Source organism: Spermophilus citellus, assembly GCF_964194105.1.
Source record: "Spermophilus citellus genome assembly, chromosome: 16".
NCBI lineage: Eukaryota > Metazoa > Chordata > Mammalia > Rodentia > Sciuridae > Spermophilus > Spermophilus citellus.
The window spans coordinates 60,138,174-60,153,186 of NC_138196.1; the positions used below are offsets into that span (position 1 = coordinate 60,138,174).

The 15,013-nt window shown below is 32.4% G+C and overlaps 1 protein-coding gene across 4 annotated transcripts in view; it reads left to right on the top strand.

Moving 5' to 3' along the window:
* The window catches only part of GPM6A (glycoprotein M6A), a 325,059-nt gene that overhangs the window by 65,352 nt on the left and 244,694 nt on the right, over nt 1-15,013 (top strand). Inside the window, exon 1 of one of the 4 annotated variants that reach the window (XM_081269585.1) lies at nt 9,042-9,095. The exons of the other annotated variants lie outside the window; for them this stretch is intronic. The gene's annotated coding sequence lies outside the window, so the exon portion shown is untranslated. Of the gene's footprint in view, nt 1-9,041; nt 9,096-15,013 lie in introns of those variants that run through there. 4 annotated transcript variants of the gene reach the window in all.

Genomic DNA, 15,013 nt, shown 5'->3' on the forward strand with positions numbered 1-15,013 from the left:
TATATTTCATTTCTGCCTTTGGAAAGTGATAATAAACTTAAATATTATTGTTCGTCACAGAATTACCATATTTTTTTTTCTAAACCTAGAGGCACAGGTTTTTATTCGATTGTTCAAGGTATTTATTTATTTATTTATTTGAGGTGCTGGGGATTGAACCCAGAGCCTTGCTCATGGTAGGCAAGTACTTTGTCATTGAGTTACATCCCCAGTCCCCAAGGTAATTTTTGCTACAGGTTGTGAGGTTGCTCTAGAATATACCTGAATCATACTGACACTGGCAGACATGGGAAGGTACACATATTTTCAAAAGCAATTAATACATGGTTCTTTTGTGAGTTCATTAATCTAAAATCTCTTATGTATTTCACAAGGGGTAGTCTATAAGACATTTCAAATTTCACTGATAAAACTGGTCACAATCATAAAAGTTCATTTCTTTTATAGAATAATGAATGAACTACCACGGATCTGACCCTAAAATTACTGTATTCCTACCCAGCCTGGCCCCGGATCTTCATGGCATGTGTGCATTTTCACAGAAATAATACATGTAGGCCTGAGGTACCATTTGTGCTTCTGGGAAAACCCAGAATTGTCAAATTAGAAGTGCTGTTCTGCCTGTTAAGAAGATAAATGTAAAAGAAACAAGAAAAAAATTCCTGCTGCAAAGACAAGACTTGTTTTCTTTTTGCTCCTCTTTAAAATCATCATACTCTAGTTCTAGACCTAAGATAAGTATCCATTCAGATACACTTTATTACAAAATAAATTTTATCTTCAAGTGAATTTTATTCTGACTTTTTCCATCTGGCAGACTTAGTATTGCAGTTTATGGACATACAGATCAAGCATATTGTATTGTTAAATAGACTTAAAATTAGTGGACTACTTAATTGCCATTTAAATTGATGAGAGTGGGCTCTCTTTTATTGGGGAAGACATTGGCTTTCTCATTTGGTATTTTTAACTTGCTTGGCAGAAAATGTAAACCAGCCAGGGAAGCATAATTCTATGAAATACAACTGTAAAGATTTAAGAGACATGAAAATCCCTTAATTTGGGTAACAGATTTTACATCAAAAAGAACACAGATTAATAAGTCATTCACAGTTCCAAATACTCTAGAAGTAAAATTGTTGACAGGAACATTGCTCCATGCGTTTGTTTATCCTCCCTCGGGGTACTCTGGCAGGCAGCAGCTGAGTAGTATTCATTTGCTACAATATTGGGTCTTCTCAGCATTCTTTTGAATTCTAACTCTAATGCAGAGGTGGGAAGTTGAAATTTAGAATTCCACGCAGATACCTTCAATTGACAGTTTTAAGCAGGTGAAGATTCCCAGGTACAAGCAGATTTTAAAACAATTTTAATGACAGTGAATCATTAAAATTGTTTCAATAAAAAAACATGAAGAATTAGCATAACACAGAATGATAAAACTCAAACTGTATGTTGCTGTTTCACTTGAAGTCACATCTATAGAAGTGATTGATTAACCACTTCAGAATTGAATGAGTTGATTGATAGTCATCCTATTGGCCAAACTATTTACATTATTTGATTTTAGCTTTTGCTCTATCTAAGGGCATTTGTCAATTTGGGTACAGTTTTTCATTCATTGTTCAACAGGATTACACATTTAACTTGACTTTGCTTTCAACTTAGTGTCTTTACATTAATGTTATCTTAATAGCCATTCTCTTTGTTTAGATGCTAATTTAAATTAACTTTAAATTCGTTATTTAAAATGCAACTTGTTAAAAAAATAAATATATAAAGTAAAATGTTATAGTCTCCTTCATATCTCCCAACAGTTTCCCTCCTTCATTTTAAACCCTAATAAGTAGGTAATCACTATTATCAACATACTGGATAATTGATGGTATATTTCTAATTATTAATTGACTAGTTTCTTCCTTGATTAAACAGTTTAAGTGATAACTGTCATGAAGAGTACCAGGTCCATTTGTATGTATCAGGCATATTTCCATATATTCATGATATGAATTGAGTCACACTATACAAGTTTTATAATTTTTTTTTTTTAGTTTTGAATTTCTTTAAGTTTTTCTTGAGTGCATGTAATGATTTCTGCAGAGTTCAAATTCACCAAGTGAAATAGCTGAGTTAAGGAACAAGCACATTTATAATTTTGATATTTTGATAAATTGCCTTCCCCCCAAACTATTTCCATTTTTTTGTTACATTAAAAGTGGATGGTGGTTTCTGCTTTTTCTGCCTGTGGCAATATTGAATGTTTAGTAATGTTATCATGAATGTTGAGTAATGATATCATGAATCTTAATTCTAGGTATATAGTAAAAAGGTATCTTTTGATTTAAATTTCTTTGATTCTGAGATTGTCCAATTTTCACATATTATTAAGACATTTATATTTATATCTATTTTCTGTGACTTATTTATTGTATCTGTATCCTTTATTTACTTGTTTTTTATCACTTACTTTTAGGAATTCTATGTATATTTTAAATATTAATCCTTTTCCTAATATAATTTAGCAAGTAGTTTCTTAGTAATATGCTTATCTTAAAACTTCATGGTATATTCACTCTATAGATGTTTTAAACTGGGTTTTTTTCAATCTTTTTCTCTATTTTTTTGTTTTTATATTTTGTTAGGCTATCTTTTCATATAAAAATATTTTGAGATATTTCATATATATTTTCTTAGATTTTTTAAAGATTTATTTTAATTTAATTTATTAATTCATAAAATACTCATGGAGTGTCTATTGGCTGCTTAGATTTCTGTCAGATGCTGTATTGCTGAATGGAACAAATAGAGCAATAGCCCAGCTCTTAGGGTAACTACACTCTAGTTGGCTAAAATCTATAAAATTGTAAAAGTTTTAACTGGGATTTTATTGAATTGAAATATTAATTAGCTGAGAAATGATATCTTTATATTAATGAGTTCTTGAATTCAGGAATATGATAATTTTTAAATTTATTCATCATATTTTATTCCTTGTATTAAGTATGTTTATTTCTTATTTATAAGCTTTACATATATATATGTATATATACACACACATATATATTTCCTTTTATTGTACTGGTATTGAATACAGAAATTTCTAAAATTTCGATTTCTCTCAGTATTTCTTTTGTTCTAGCAGTGGTTTTAATGGTTTGGGAGAGGCTGTAGGAAAGCAGATAATGTCAAGTTGGACAGATGTTCTTTATTATTTGAGGGTAACTTTAATGAGGGTGACTTTAATATTGAGGGTCTGTGCCTTTGACTGCCATAAGTTACCCTGAGCAGTGTCCTGCTTCTTTTTCCTAATAACCACTCAAAGGCCAGTGAGAAATTCATGAGACCTGGGATAAACAACCAAACTCAATATCTAAGGGAACTACCAAGGAGGAGATCAGGGGTGGCGAGGTGGGGCGGCTTTTGGGTAGCAGTAGCTTTGGTAATTCAAGGATGGTGACTTAAAGCCATGCTGTCTAAAGAGCATGAGAAGATGACTAGCATTAAACAGGGATGAGAGGTGGGAGGGACAGGGAGAGAGAAGGGAAATTGCTTGGAAATGGAAGGAGACCCTTAGGGTTATACAAAATTACATACAAGAGGAAGTGAGGGGAAAGGGAAAAATAATACAAGGGGGAGAAATGAATTACAGTAGAGGGGGTAGAGAGAGAAGAGGGCAGGGGAGGGGAGGGGAGGAGGGATAGTAGAGGATAGGAAAGGCAGCAGAATACAACAGACATGAGTATGTCAATATGTAAATCAGTGGAAGTGTAACTGATGTGACTCTGCAATCTGTATACGGGGTAAAAATGGGAGTTCATAACCCACTTGAATCAAAGTGTGAAATATGATATATCAAGAACTATGTAATGTTTTGAACAACCAATAAAAAATTTTAAAAAAAGAATTTAGGAAGTAGAAGTAGAATATAGGAAGAAAAGAAGATGACATGAAGTAGTAGGGTGACTATCAGGGAAAGGCAAGGAGACAAGGGGATGTAAGAAGGAGGGTAAGAGTGTAGATACAATCAAAGCATGTTGAATGCATGTATGGAAATTTCACATTGAAACCAATTATTTTTTGCAATTTACATGTGTTAATAATTGTGTATTGAAATAGTTTAAATACTTAAGGTCTGTCTTGAAAGAATTGTTGATTTGCCAGTGCCTGAGCAATTGCCCTGAAAAGACAGCTGCTTTCCCAGAGGAGCAAACTCTTTCCTTGTTACATTGGTTGCAGAGTCTTCATTGGTTTCCAATTTGCCTTCAGGATGAGTATTCCCTAGAATAAAAAGTTATTCTTTTTGACAGAAGAAAAAAAAAAAGCCATGCTGTCTAAACAGTATATTGTGCTATTGGAACTCAGAAGGGACAATACTACATCCTGAGGTGTCTTGCCTCTGTGGAGGGAATTTTAGCAATGATATCTTCGCAGTCAAGAAATGGCTGCGCATGGTGGCTCATACCTATAATCCCAGTGACTCAGGAAGCTGAGGCAGGATGTTTGCCAAGTTCAAGGCCAGCCTGAGCAACTTAGTAAGACCCTAAGCAAATTAGTGAGACCCTGTCTCAAAATAAAAAAAAAAAATGGGCTGGGGATGTGATTCAGTGATAAAGGGCCCTGGTTAAATCCCTAGTACCAAAACAAAACAAAACAAAACAAAAACAAAAAAACAAGTATTCAAGAAACGCATGTGTAATTAAATGGGACAGAGATTATCATTCCTTTTAAAGTAACAGTTCTTAGTATCCTTTTTAGAACTTTATAGTTGGTTGTGACCTTTGAACCTGATGTAGAAATTTAAGCAATAATTTAATTTTAGCATTATTATTTTTAAGGATATATACAGAGGGTTAGTTAGTTTAAGATAACAATTTTTCAAAAGTGAAACTATACTTTAAGGTAATATAGAATAAAGCAATTTAATTGTCAAGACAATTTGTTATTGTGCCTGGAGGCATAAATATTAGCTTTAGAATTATAAATCCAAGAAAAATAAATTATATGGAATGGTTTTACTATTCGGATGTTGTGTTAAAGCATATCTGAAACCATTTATAGAAAGCTGACTTTTATGTTTATTTTTATTGAGCTAGTTAATTTCAAAAATCACATAAATTTTGGAACCAAGAACAAAATATGGCTGTGTACCCTTGAAAAAATATACATTTTAGTGTTTGAACAGTACCTTTTGAAAACTATATTGTTGAAATTTATTGAAAAGCATATAGTTTATGTGATTTCTCCTGTGTTTTCAGATTTGGGTGATATAGTGTTCATTACAGCTTGAATTTAGCAGCTTAATTAAATGATTCACTTTTAAATTAAGATATACACTATTTATCTAACATATAGTCAATATTTGGTGTAGATTCATTAGATTCATTTAGATTCATTCCTAAATTCCTAGATTCATGGATATAATTCCTTTCCTCTTAGGTAATCATTTATAAAAATTTAGAAATCACTGATTTACCAAAGAGTAACTGCTACAAAGTTATCACTCATGGTAATTGTGTTAGCTTTGCATTCCTGTGACCAACATACCTGACACATCAATTTAAAGGAGGAAAGATTTATTTTGTCATGATTTCAGACATTTCAGTCCATAGTTGGTTGGATGCTGCCTTGGCTCTAAGGTGAGGCTGAATGTCATGGCAGAAGGGTTTGGTAGAGAAAAGCTGTTAAGGTAATGGCAGCAAGGAAACAGAGATTAAGGGTCCAGGGACAAGATATAGTCCCCAAAGACCTGCCCTCAGTGACATATTTCCTCCAATTATGCCCTACCTGCCTACAGTTTCCATTACCTCCCACTAGTCCATTCAGCTATCAATGGATTAATACACAGATGAGGTCAGAGTCCTCATGATGATGATCCAGTTCATTCCCAACAATGTCCCCACCTCTGGACATTGTTGCACTGGGGACCAAGTCTTCAATACATGAGCTTTTCATGGATACTACTCCAAACCATAATGGTCAAATTTATGGAGGAAAAATTTACCTGCAATAAAATCCACCTATTTCAAGTATATAGGTCAATGAAGTTCAACAAATATGAAATCTAAGTAACCATTATCACTCTTCTGAAAGATTCCTGTGCCCTTTGCCAGTCACACAGCCCTAGCCTGCCCCGACCATCATGGATGGGATCTGCTTTTCCACCATAGATTAATTTTGCATACTGAAGAATTTTATATAAATAGTTGAAATTTTTGTGTCTTGTTTTTTTCACTCAACATAAAGCCTTTGAGATTCATACATATTATTCTATGTTTTATTAGCCCATTTCTTTTAAATGTTGACTAATATCCCAATATATGGATTTACATTGTTTATGGGCATTTCGGTTGTTTTTGTTCGGGGGCAACTATGTCTAAAACTTTTAAGAACATTGTATACAAATCCTTGTATAGACATACTTTTCATTTTTTTCACTAAATACATAGAGTATAATTACTGAATTATGTGGTAAGCGTATGTTTGTTATGTTTTTCTTTGTAAGAAACTGCAACATTGTTTTCAAAATTATACCACTTTACATTCCTACTAGCAGTGTATGATACTTAGTATTATTCTATATTTTCTCTAATGTGAAGTATTATAAATTTTTAAATTTTAATACTCAGAGTATATATTATAGTGGTATCTTCATTGCATTTCTCTGAAGATTGGAGAGGATGAGCATCTTTTTATGAGACTATTGTGTGTATGTGTATATATATGTGTGTGTGTACACAAACACACACACACATATTTGAAGTGTCCCATCCTTTTGTCCATTTTTAGTGAACTTGCTGTTTTTGTGATTAGTATTTTCTAATTTTTTGTGTTGTTATTGCTATAAAAGAGTACCACAGATTGGGGAACTTACAAGGAGTGCAATTTACTTTCTCACATGTTTTGGAGGCTGGGAAGACCAAAAATCAATCTCCCAGACGCTCAGGGTCTGGTGAGTGTTGCTTTCAAGTAATCTTGAGATGGTACCTTGATGTTGTTTTGATGGAGTGGAGGAACTTTGTATCCTCATGAGGTACAAGGCTGAAGGACAAGAGGGCCAATGGCTATGTGAAGCCTCTTTTATAAGGATCTTAATCTGATTCATGAACAAAGAACCCTATGATGTCATCACCTTTTAAAGACACTACATTTTAATATTATCACATTGGCAACACTTAAATTTTGGAGGGGACACATTCAAAAAACAGCATATATACTATGTATTCATAATTTCTAACACTCTTCATTCCTTTGTGTAGACATGAGATTTAATGTCATTTAATTGAAGATTTTCATTTAATCATTTTTTTTTTAGTGCAGAATCATTGATATATAGTACAGATCTGCTAGGAATGGAGTCCTTAAGCTTTTGTTTATTTGAAAAATCTTTATTTCACCTTTATTCTTAAAAAATAATAATATATACACATTTATATAACTAGATAAAGAATTTGAGGTTAATAGGGTTTCTCCTCAGCACTTTGAAAAAATGTTCCATTATTTCCTATGTTCAACTAATAGTAAAATATAGAAAAATAAGAATAATTCATCAAGATTTCCATCAATCATATATATAAAATTCAAACCACTTGTTTATTCCCTTCTGTATCCTGAGACAGAAATTGTTAAAACATTTCTAAAAATTCCTTTGTGAATATAAAAAGTTAGACCACATCTGGGAATTTGAATCTGTAGCTCAAATACTATAGCTCAGGTTTCAATAGTGTTTATTTATTTATTTAAATTTTTTAGTTGTAGCTGGACACAATACCTTTATTTTATTTACTTTTATGTGGTGCTGAGGATTGAACTCAGTGTCTCGCACTTGCTAGGCGAGCGCTCTACCACTGAGCCACAACCCTAGCCCCTCAACAGTGTTTTAAATATATACATTCCTCTCAGCTTGAGTTTTCTCATCTTTAAAAAGGGTATGATAATAATAATTACTTTCTAGAATGACAGGAATGATTGAGATAGGAGAAATAAATTTTTAGAGTTATGCCTGTCTCAATGTAAGTGTTCAGTAAATTTTCACTATGATGCAGATATTGGTGATTATACTTACCATGCCAAAAGACTGTGATTGCTACAATTGCTTGCTGTTTTTAAAATTAGATATGCTTTCTTGTCCCAAGAATCTGACATTTTAGCTAGGAAGAACTAAATACCATCACAATATTAAATAGGTACATCTATGTCATGTCCTGTGTAATGCTCTTGCATTATATTACATAGTTTTTGATCAATTAACAATTATTCCATAACATTGTGTAAAATTATGCAATGTTAACATAGAAGAAAAAAAAATCTATGTTTAGGAAACAGTTGCATTGCCTTCACTGTTTGGAATGTGGGAAGAAAGGAATGCCCTTTTTATCTGCAGGAAAAGTGCCAGGATTCTTGATAGAAGTCTTCAAATTATTTGAATAGCTTTTATTCTTAAGAATTCAAAGGGATTAAAATGAGGTTCAGCTTTTGAGTCTCAAAAACGATTTATCTATTTCTTTCCCTTACTAAACTGAAGCATCAGTTCTTTTGAGGTTTTCAAAAGAATCTCACCATGAGAGGAAAAAAAAAAAGAGATTCTTGTAAAACTTAAATTCAGAGTTGAGTATAATTATCTAAATTTAGTTTGTGAACCACATAAAGTAAGCTGTATAATATCCAAAATGCTCTTTAGAAAGATGAGTTCATCTTGAAACTTTTTTTCAAAAATAACAAGAAAAGTTTCTAAAGATTTTTAAGTCTAGGCTTATATTATGCTCTTTGTTGTTGCTCTGGTCTGGGTTAAAAACCGTTATTAAAAAGAAGGATATTTACATGGAAGTAATCTTCACGGTGAGCTAAACTCCTCTGGCATTTTGTTTTGAAATTTCTGGTGTTCTTTTCAAGCAGTGGCAAGAAGGCACAATTTTTACAGAATGTTTTTATTAACAGAAGAACTGTGCCTCCATTGGGAGTGACTTAACACTGCCTCTGTGCTTCTTGACTGTGGCATTATTCATCTTTCCAGCTCATATAGCATGAAATAAAGTGAAACAAATGTTGATGGCTGTTTGTGTTGGAAAAAAAAAAAACAAGAACCAGGGAAAAGGAAGGTAAGATGAAATAGTTTTTATGTTAGTCTTCTTCCATAGGGTATAGACTCCTTGGAGATAGAGGTGAGATAGAATAACTCCTTGTTTCAAAATATGGTTTGGCATCAATCATTTCAAGATAAGGTGCAAAGGCACGATATGTCTCAATCATTATGTTTATCTATAAGCCTCTATATCCATACCTGTATCTTTATATCAATTATCTATAAACCTCCATATTATCTATATATCTCTATTTGTATATATAATATATATTATTATATATGTAATATATGTATACAGATAGAGAGATATATCTCCATATTCCTTCTACCATTTTTTTGAAATATTCATTACACTCTTTACTCTGTGTGCTTCTACTTCTCAAGTATTTAGATATTTTTCTTTATAATTTAATGGTTTATGTACTTCTCTCTCTTACTAAATTGCAGCATCATCGTATTAAATATACTTTTTGTTTATTTTCACAGAATTACAGTAACCAACATAGTGGCTTAAACATGTATAGGGCTCTGTATACATTGCATGTGAGGGGGTAGTGGTAGAATTAATGGGTCAGGACAATATAATCTCACTCTTCTCCAAAGGGAAAAGTTTGAGGAGTGAAGAAGAGCATCAGTATAGATTTAAGAAGGAATTCTATTAGAATTGGCAAGTTGTATACATGACTCATGCAACCATGTGTTCCAGGACATTTTACAAGTGCAGAATGGTTTTAATTTGCATTTTATGTATTGAAGCTATCCTTCTTGAACCCATTGTCCTACCATTGGGGATATATTTTTTCAGAGAATAACTGTAGAGCGTGAGTTCTATTAGATCTGACTCAATGCTTCTAAAGCACTCTTGGCTTATTGAAGCCTAAGCTAATGAGGCTTCATTATAAGATTTAGCTTTCAAAATATTTTGACTGAGATAGGTGGTTTTAAGAATATGAAGATGTTCCTTTTTGTTTATGAAAGTGTCTTAGGTACAGAAAAAAATAATTAGTGTTCTAAAATTGAAGCCTGCTGTTTTGTTCCATGTCAAAGTGCTGTCATCTTCAATTTTGTTGGTATTTCTGGGAAGGCTATAGCTTTTTAAGTTTTGTTTATTTCATTTACTTAATCGCAGCTCAGAAGTGATTGAGAGTTAATGCATGTATGTTTATCCTACATAAGCCTTATATTCCTAGTGTGAAGTGGCGTCATCCATGTCTACCTTCTTCATTGGCCACATAATAAAAGTTAAACGTTCCTGAGATGGGGATAGTGTAGAAAGGGTGCATAAAGTGTGTTTTCAGAAAACACCATCCATGTAAATTCCCAAGGATATAACCAATTAATAATTTTTGTTTTTCCATGAAACCTCTAATCATAGACAGTTGACTATGAGACAGAAATTCCTGTGATAAGCCTGAGTTCTTTGGCCAAGCTGCACTACAAAAACAAATATATTAAAATGTGATGAATCAGAGTTCACTGCTTATTTATATCCTATCTCTTTTGCACATGATAATTCAAATAGGAAAACAAAATATCTGATGTTTTTATGGCTGCATTTCTTGGTGTATTTTCAGTTCCCTGCATTGCCCACCACATGCCAGCCTGGCCCACTGCAGCGCCCACTCACTTGGACAGTAAATATTTTCTTTCTGAAATGGCTCTGAAATAGACCCCTCTTTTGTGCCAAGCTCTTCTCAAAACAATAAAAATTTTAATGTTGAGATTTTGAATAGAGGAAATGGTAATGGAACTGGGTAGCAAAGCCTTTTCAACTTGTAATGCCCAGACACCACATAAGGGTCTATACACAATAAAGAGGAAAAAAAGTGGGATAACTTCTCATTATGGGTTTATGCAGGGTTTCACCAACATTTTAGAGTAATCCTCTGTATTATTTTATTCCACTTACTCAAGACTTTGTACCCTAAGTCCCCATGGATTATTGAGCAGGTTTATGTCAATAATTAGTTTATTGATTTGACAGTTTGTAACTTCTTGCATGCATCCATTTTCCCAGGTCTTCAGGATTCAGAAAATAAGAGTATGCTCAATTCAGGACACTTTGATTTATAAAGTATAAGTATGTGAAAAAGTAAGAAACTTCCCATTTTTTGAATCTGTAGCAGTTTCATATGCTTCTTAAAAAGTAAGGACATGGCTGGGGTTGTAGCTCAGTGGTAGAGCACTTGCCTAGCACGTGTGAGTAACTGGGTTCTATCCTCAGCACCACATATAAATAAAATATAATAAATGTTTATCAACAAGTAAAATTTTTTTTAAAAAGTAAGGACAATAATTTATTAAGGAGTGATGAACCTCCTGGCTCCTGTTAACCTACTGCCAAGAATTTTTAACATTTAGGAACAAATCCAGCAGAAAGGAGATTCATTATCATGACATGAGTTATACCTTTATTACTAATCAGTACTCTTCTACGTACAGCCAACCTTAAACAAACCATCCAGCATAGTGAAGAGAAAAGGAGGATAGGAGTTAGGTGGCCTAAGTCTAATACAGCCACTGACTGACAGGAAGTGCGTCCCTGGGCCTCAGTTCTCCCAGAGACTAAAACGTCTCTGCTTGCCAGAAACCAGTCTGTATTCAACATGTAATGGCTACTCTTGGGCTTCTTTTTGGAGTGAAAACACAGCAGCCATCTGCTGTGGATGTCTGTATTTCATCTATGTCCAGTGAACTGGGCAGTGTTTCAGAAATGATTGAACATTTCTTAATAGAACAAATCATCCCTTCACAGCCATTTTCTTCTATTCCAATAGGCTGTCTCAGAAGAGAAGCTATACATTTCTTCTATTGGTCTCCAAGCATTATTTTTATGCACCCTAGAAATAAAAACATTTTCTACATGCATATACAATAGGTGTACATTTATTATAAATCTACACATATTATATGTAATTATAAAAATGACAAAGAAATTATAGAAGCATTAATAAAGTAATTATTTAAAAAATCTCATTAGTAGCATTGATATCTATTTGGTATAGAATGTTTGAAATAATATTTTTATTGCAAACCCTGTGACAAAATATGATCTGGTATGTACCTATGAAAATGGGTAAAGGCCAGGATTCAAAGAACTGATTCTTAAGGCTTATTTTATTATATAGTTATTATATTAAAAATTAGTACTCCTTCAATTGACATTTCTCTATAAACATTAATATTTTGAATTGTCAATATCCTCTCTCTAAAATGCTAATGTTCCCATAGCACAAGAGAAAATTTTAGTAATTGGAAGATGTTATTCTAATATTTTCATACTGTAAAATAATAAATACTTCAGCTAGATACAGTGGCACTTTCCTGTGATTTCATCTACTTGGGAGGCTGAGGCAGGAAGATTCTAAGTATGAGACTAGCCTAGGAGCAACTTAGGAAGACCTTGTCTTAAAATAAACTTTAAAAGAGGAGGATCAGGGGACATAGCTCAGAGGTAGAACCCTCCAGAGTTCAATCCCCAGTATAAGTGTAATAATTTTACCTCAAATATTTTCACAAATAACGTCTTTGTGTTTTGATTTAGAGTAATTTTCTTGGATAAATAATTTTATCAAATAAAAATTCTAAAGTAAGTTTGATCTTTTAGAATGTTTACCAAATTTCAATTGTAGGTCATCTCAATTTCATTTAAATCTCCTATAGAGTGTAAAATTACCTAATGAAAACTAAAAGCTCAATTAAAAATTCTTCCTATTAGTCAAACTAGTATTAAACAACAAAAAATTAATTAAATTGTTTTAAATAATTGAAAATTTATTAAAAAATTTAATAATTAATTCTTGAAATCTGTTTGGTCTCTCATTTGATTTATCAGTTATTTTCTTGCTTTTCTTTATTTTTTTATTCCAGCTTATTCTCAGTAATTGCAGTTGTTCCAAAGCTTCAGCCGAAACACACACACACACACACACACACACACACACACACACACATATATATGACATGAGATAAAGTAAATATTTTATATTTATATATATATTTATATATATGTACACACATATATATATTTTAGTTGTACTTTAACCCAAGCCAATACATATATATGTGTATATATATATATATATATATATACACACACACATACACATATGTATATATATGAGCATGAGATAAAGTAAATAGTTTATATTTATATGTGTGTGTGTGTGTGTGTGTGTGTGTGTGTGTGTATTAGTTGTAGTTGGACCCAATACCTTTATTTTATTTGTTTATTTTTATGTGGTGCTGAGGATCGACCCCAGGGCCTTGCATGTGCTAGGTAAGCGCTCTACTGCTGAGCCACAACCCAGCTCCTCAAGCCAATACTTTTTGGTGCTCCACTTATTGAGAACTTTGAATAAACATTTTAAAATGTTTTGAATCATGTACATTAACAATCTAGAGAACTTATTTACAAATAAATACACACATACATACACACACATATATATGTATATATATAAATAGACATATAAATTTTGATAACTACATCCCTATTCTGATGAGAACAATATTGAGACTAACAAGTAGTTTGGATGCAACTATGAACTGTAATTCACTTTTGTCACTTTCAAATGCATTTATTAAGAACACTTTTTTAATTTCCAAGGCTGTTCTACAGTAAAAATTAAATTCACATTATCATAAAGGTAAATAATTTTTATCAATAATGATATTTAACTAGATTTACAATAGTATTCACTATAATTTTATACATTTCAGTTTCAACAGAATGAGCTTCTAAAAGCTTTGTTTTGAATATATAAATTAGATTTTAAAATTGAAATTATTCAGGGAATTAAATTTAGCTGATTTTCTATTTTCATTTCTATGTTCCTATTGATTAAATAGGATTATTTAATTGTGAAGATCATTTGCAAAATGGAGGCAATAAATTAATAATGTTTCTATGTGTATAAGAAAACTTTAATACAATAATGTACAAACTGAATCTAGAATAGTCAGGCACTTGTAAATTCAAAATCACCCTTTACAGAGTTATTTGTAAACATCCATTTTGTAGTTTCTCATCTTAAATCACTGTGTTCAGGTACACGTTTCTTATGCTAACAGTTAACTTTTAAGAAGTTTCTGAATCTTTCTCAGCAGATTTGTGTTTTCTGCTTTTTACATAGGCATATTACTATGATTCCCCCATCAAGACACATTTTGAAAAGTCACCTGTTCATTAGCACCTTTTTTTGAGAAATGGGAATTTGATACTTAATATTTTTATTAAACACAAACTTTAGAGATAGTTGTTGGCAAAATGGTTCTTTGCAAAATAAAAGACTTTAAGAGATAAGTTGCATGAATAATTGAGGATTTGCTCCATAAAATAAATGATGAAACTACTGTAGGACAGGTGTTGACTTCTCCTGATCTGTTCTCAGGTAGAACTGCTCACCTTCCATTTCCCTCATAGGTTTCATGATCCCTAACCTGTCATTTCCTATGTTTCTCACTGATCCCTCTGGCTAGTGATGTGATAGCTGTGGGCTCACAGTCGTTGGCAGTGGAACCAAGACATCTGGCTGGTGCAACATGTTGCGAGAGTGGACACAGCATCAAATAGTTCTTCACTGCCCCTCAGTCTGTCCCTAGCTACTGCTGTCCAGTCTGTTTTGGTTTATCTTTGATCACATTTTTGTAAGAAGATTTTCATAACATTTCATTTGGAAAGGGTCACAAATGGAGACAGGTCATTGCTAGTTTTTGTTTGTTTTTTTTTTGTTGTTGTTCTTTTTTTTTTTTTTTTAATTAAACCATACGTTAAAACGAGAGCTCTGTTGCACAAGTTAAATGCTCCTAGATATGGACATGCTAGAAGCGGGAAATAGAATGTAGAGAACCATCAAACCCATCTTTGCTTATTTGAGTGCAGTTATTAATCATATACATTATTTAAGAAAGAACAACTGATCAAGTACTCAA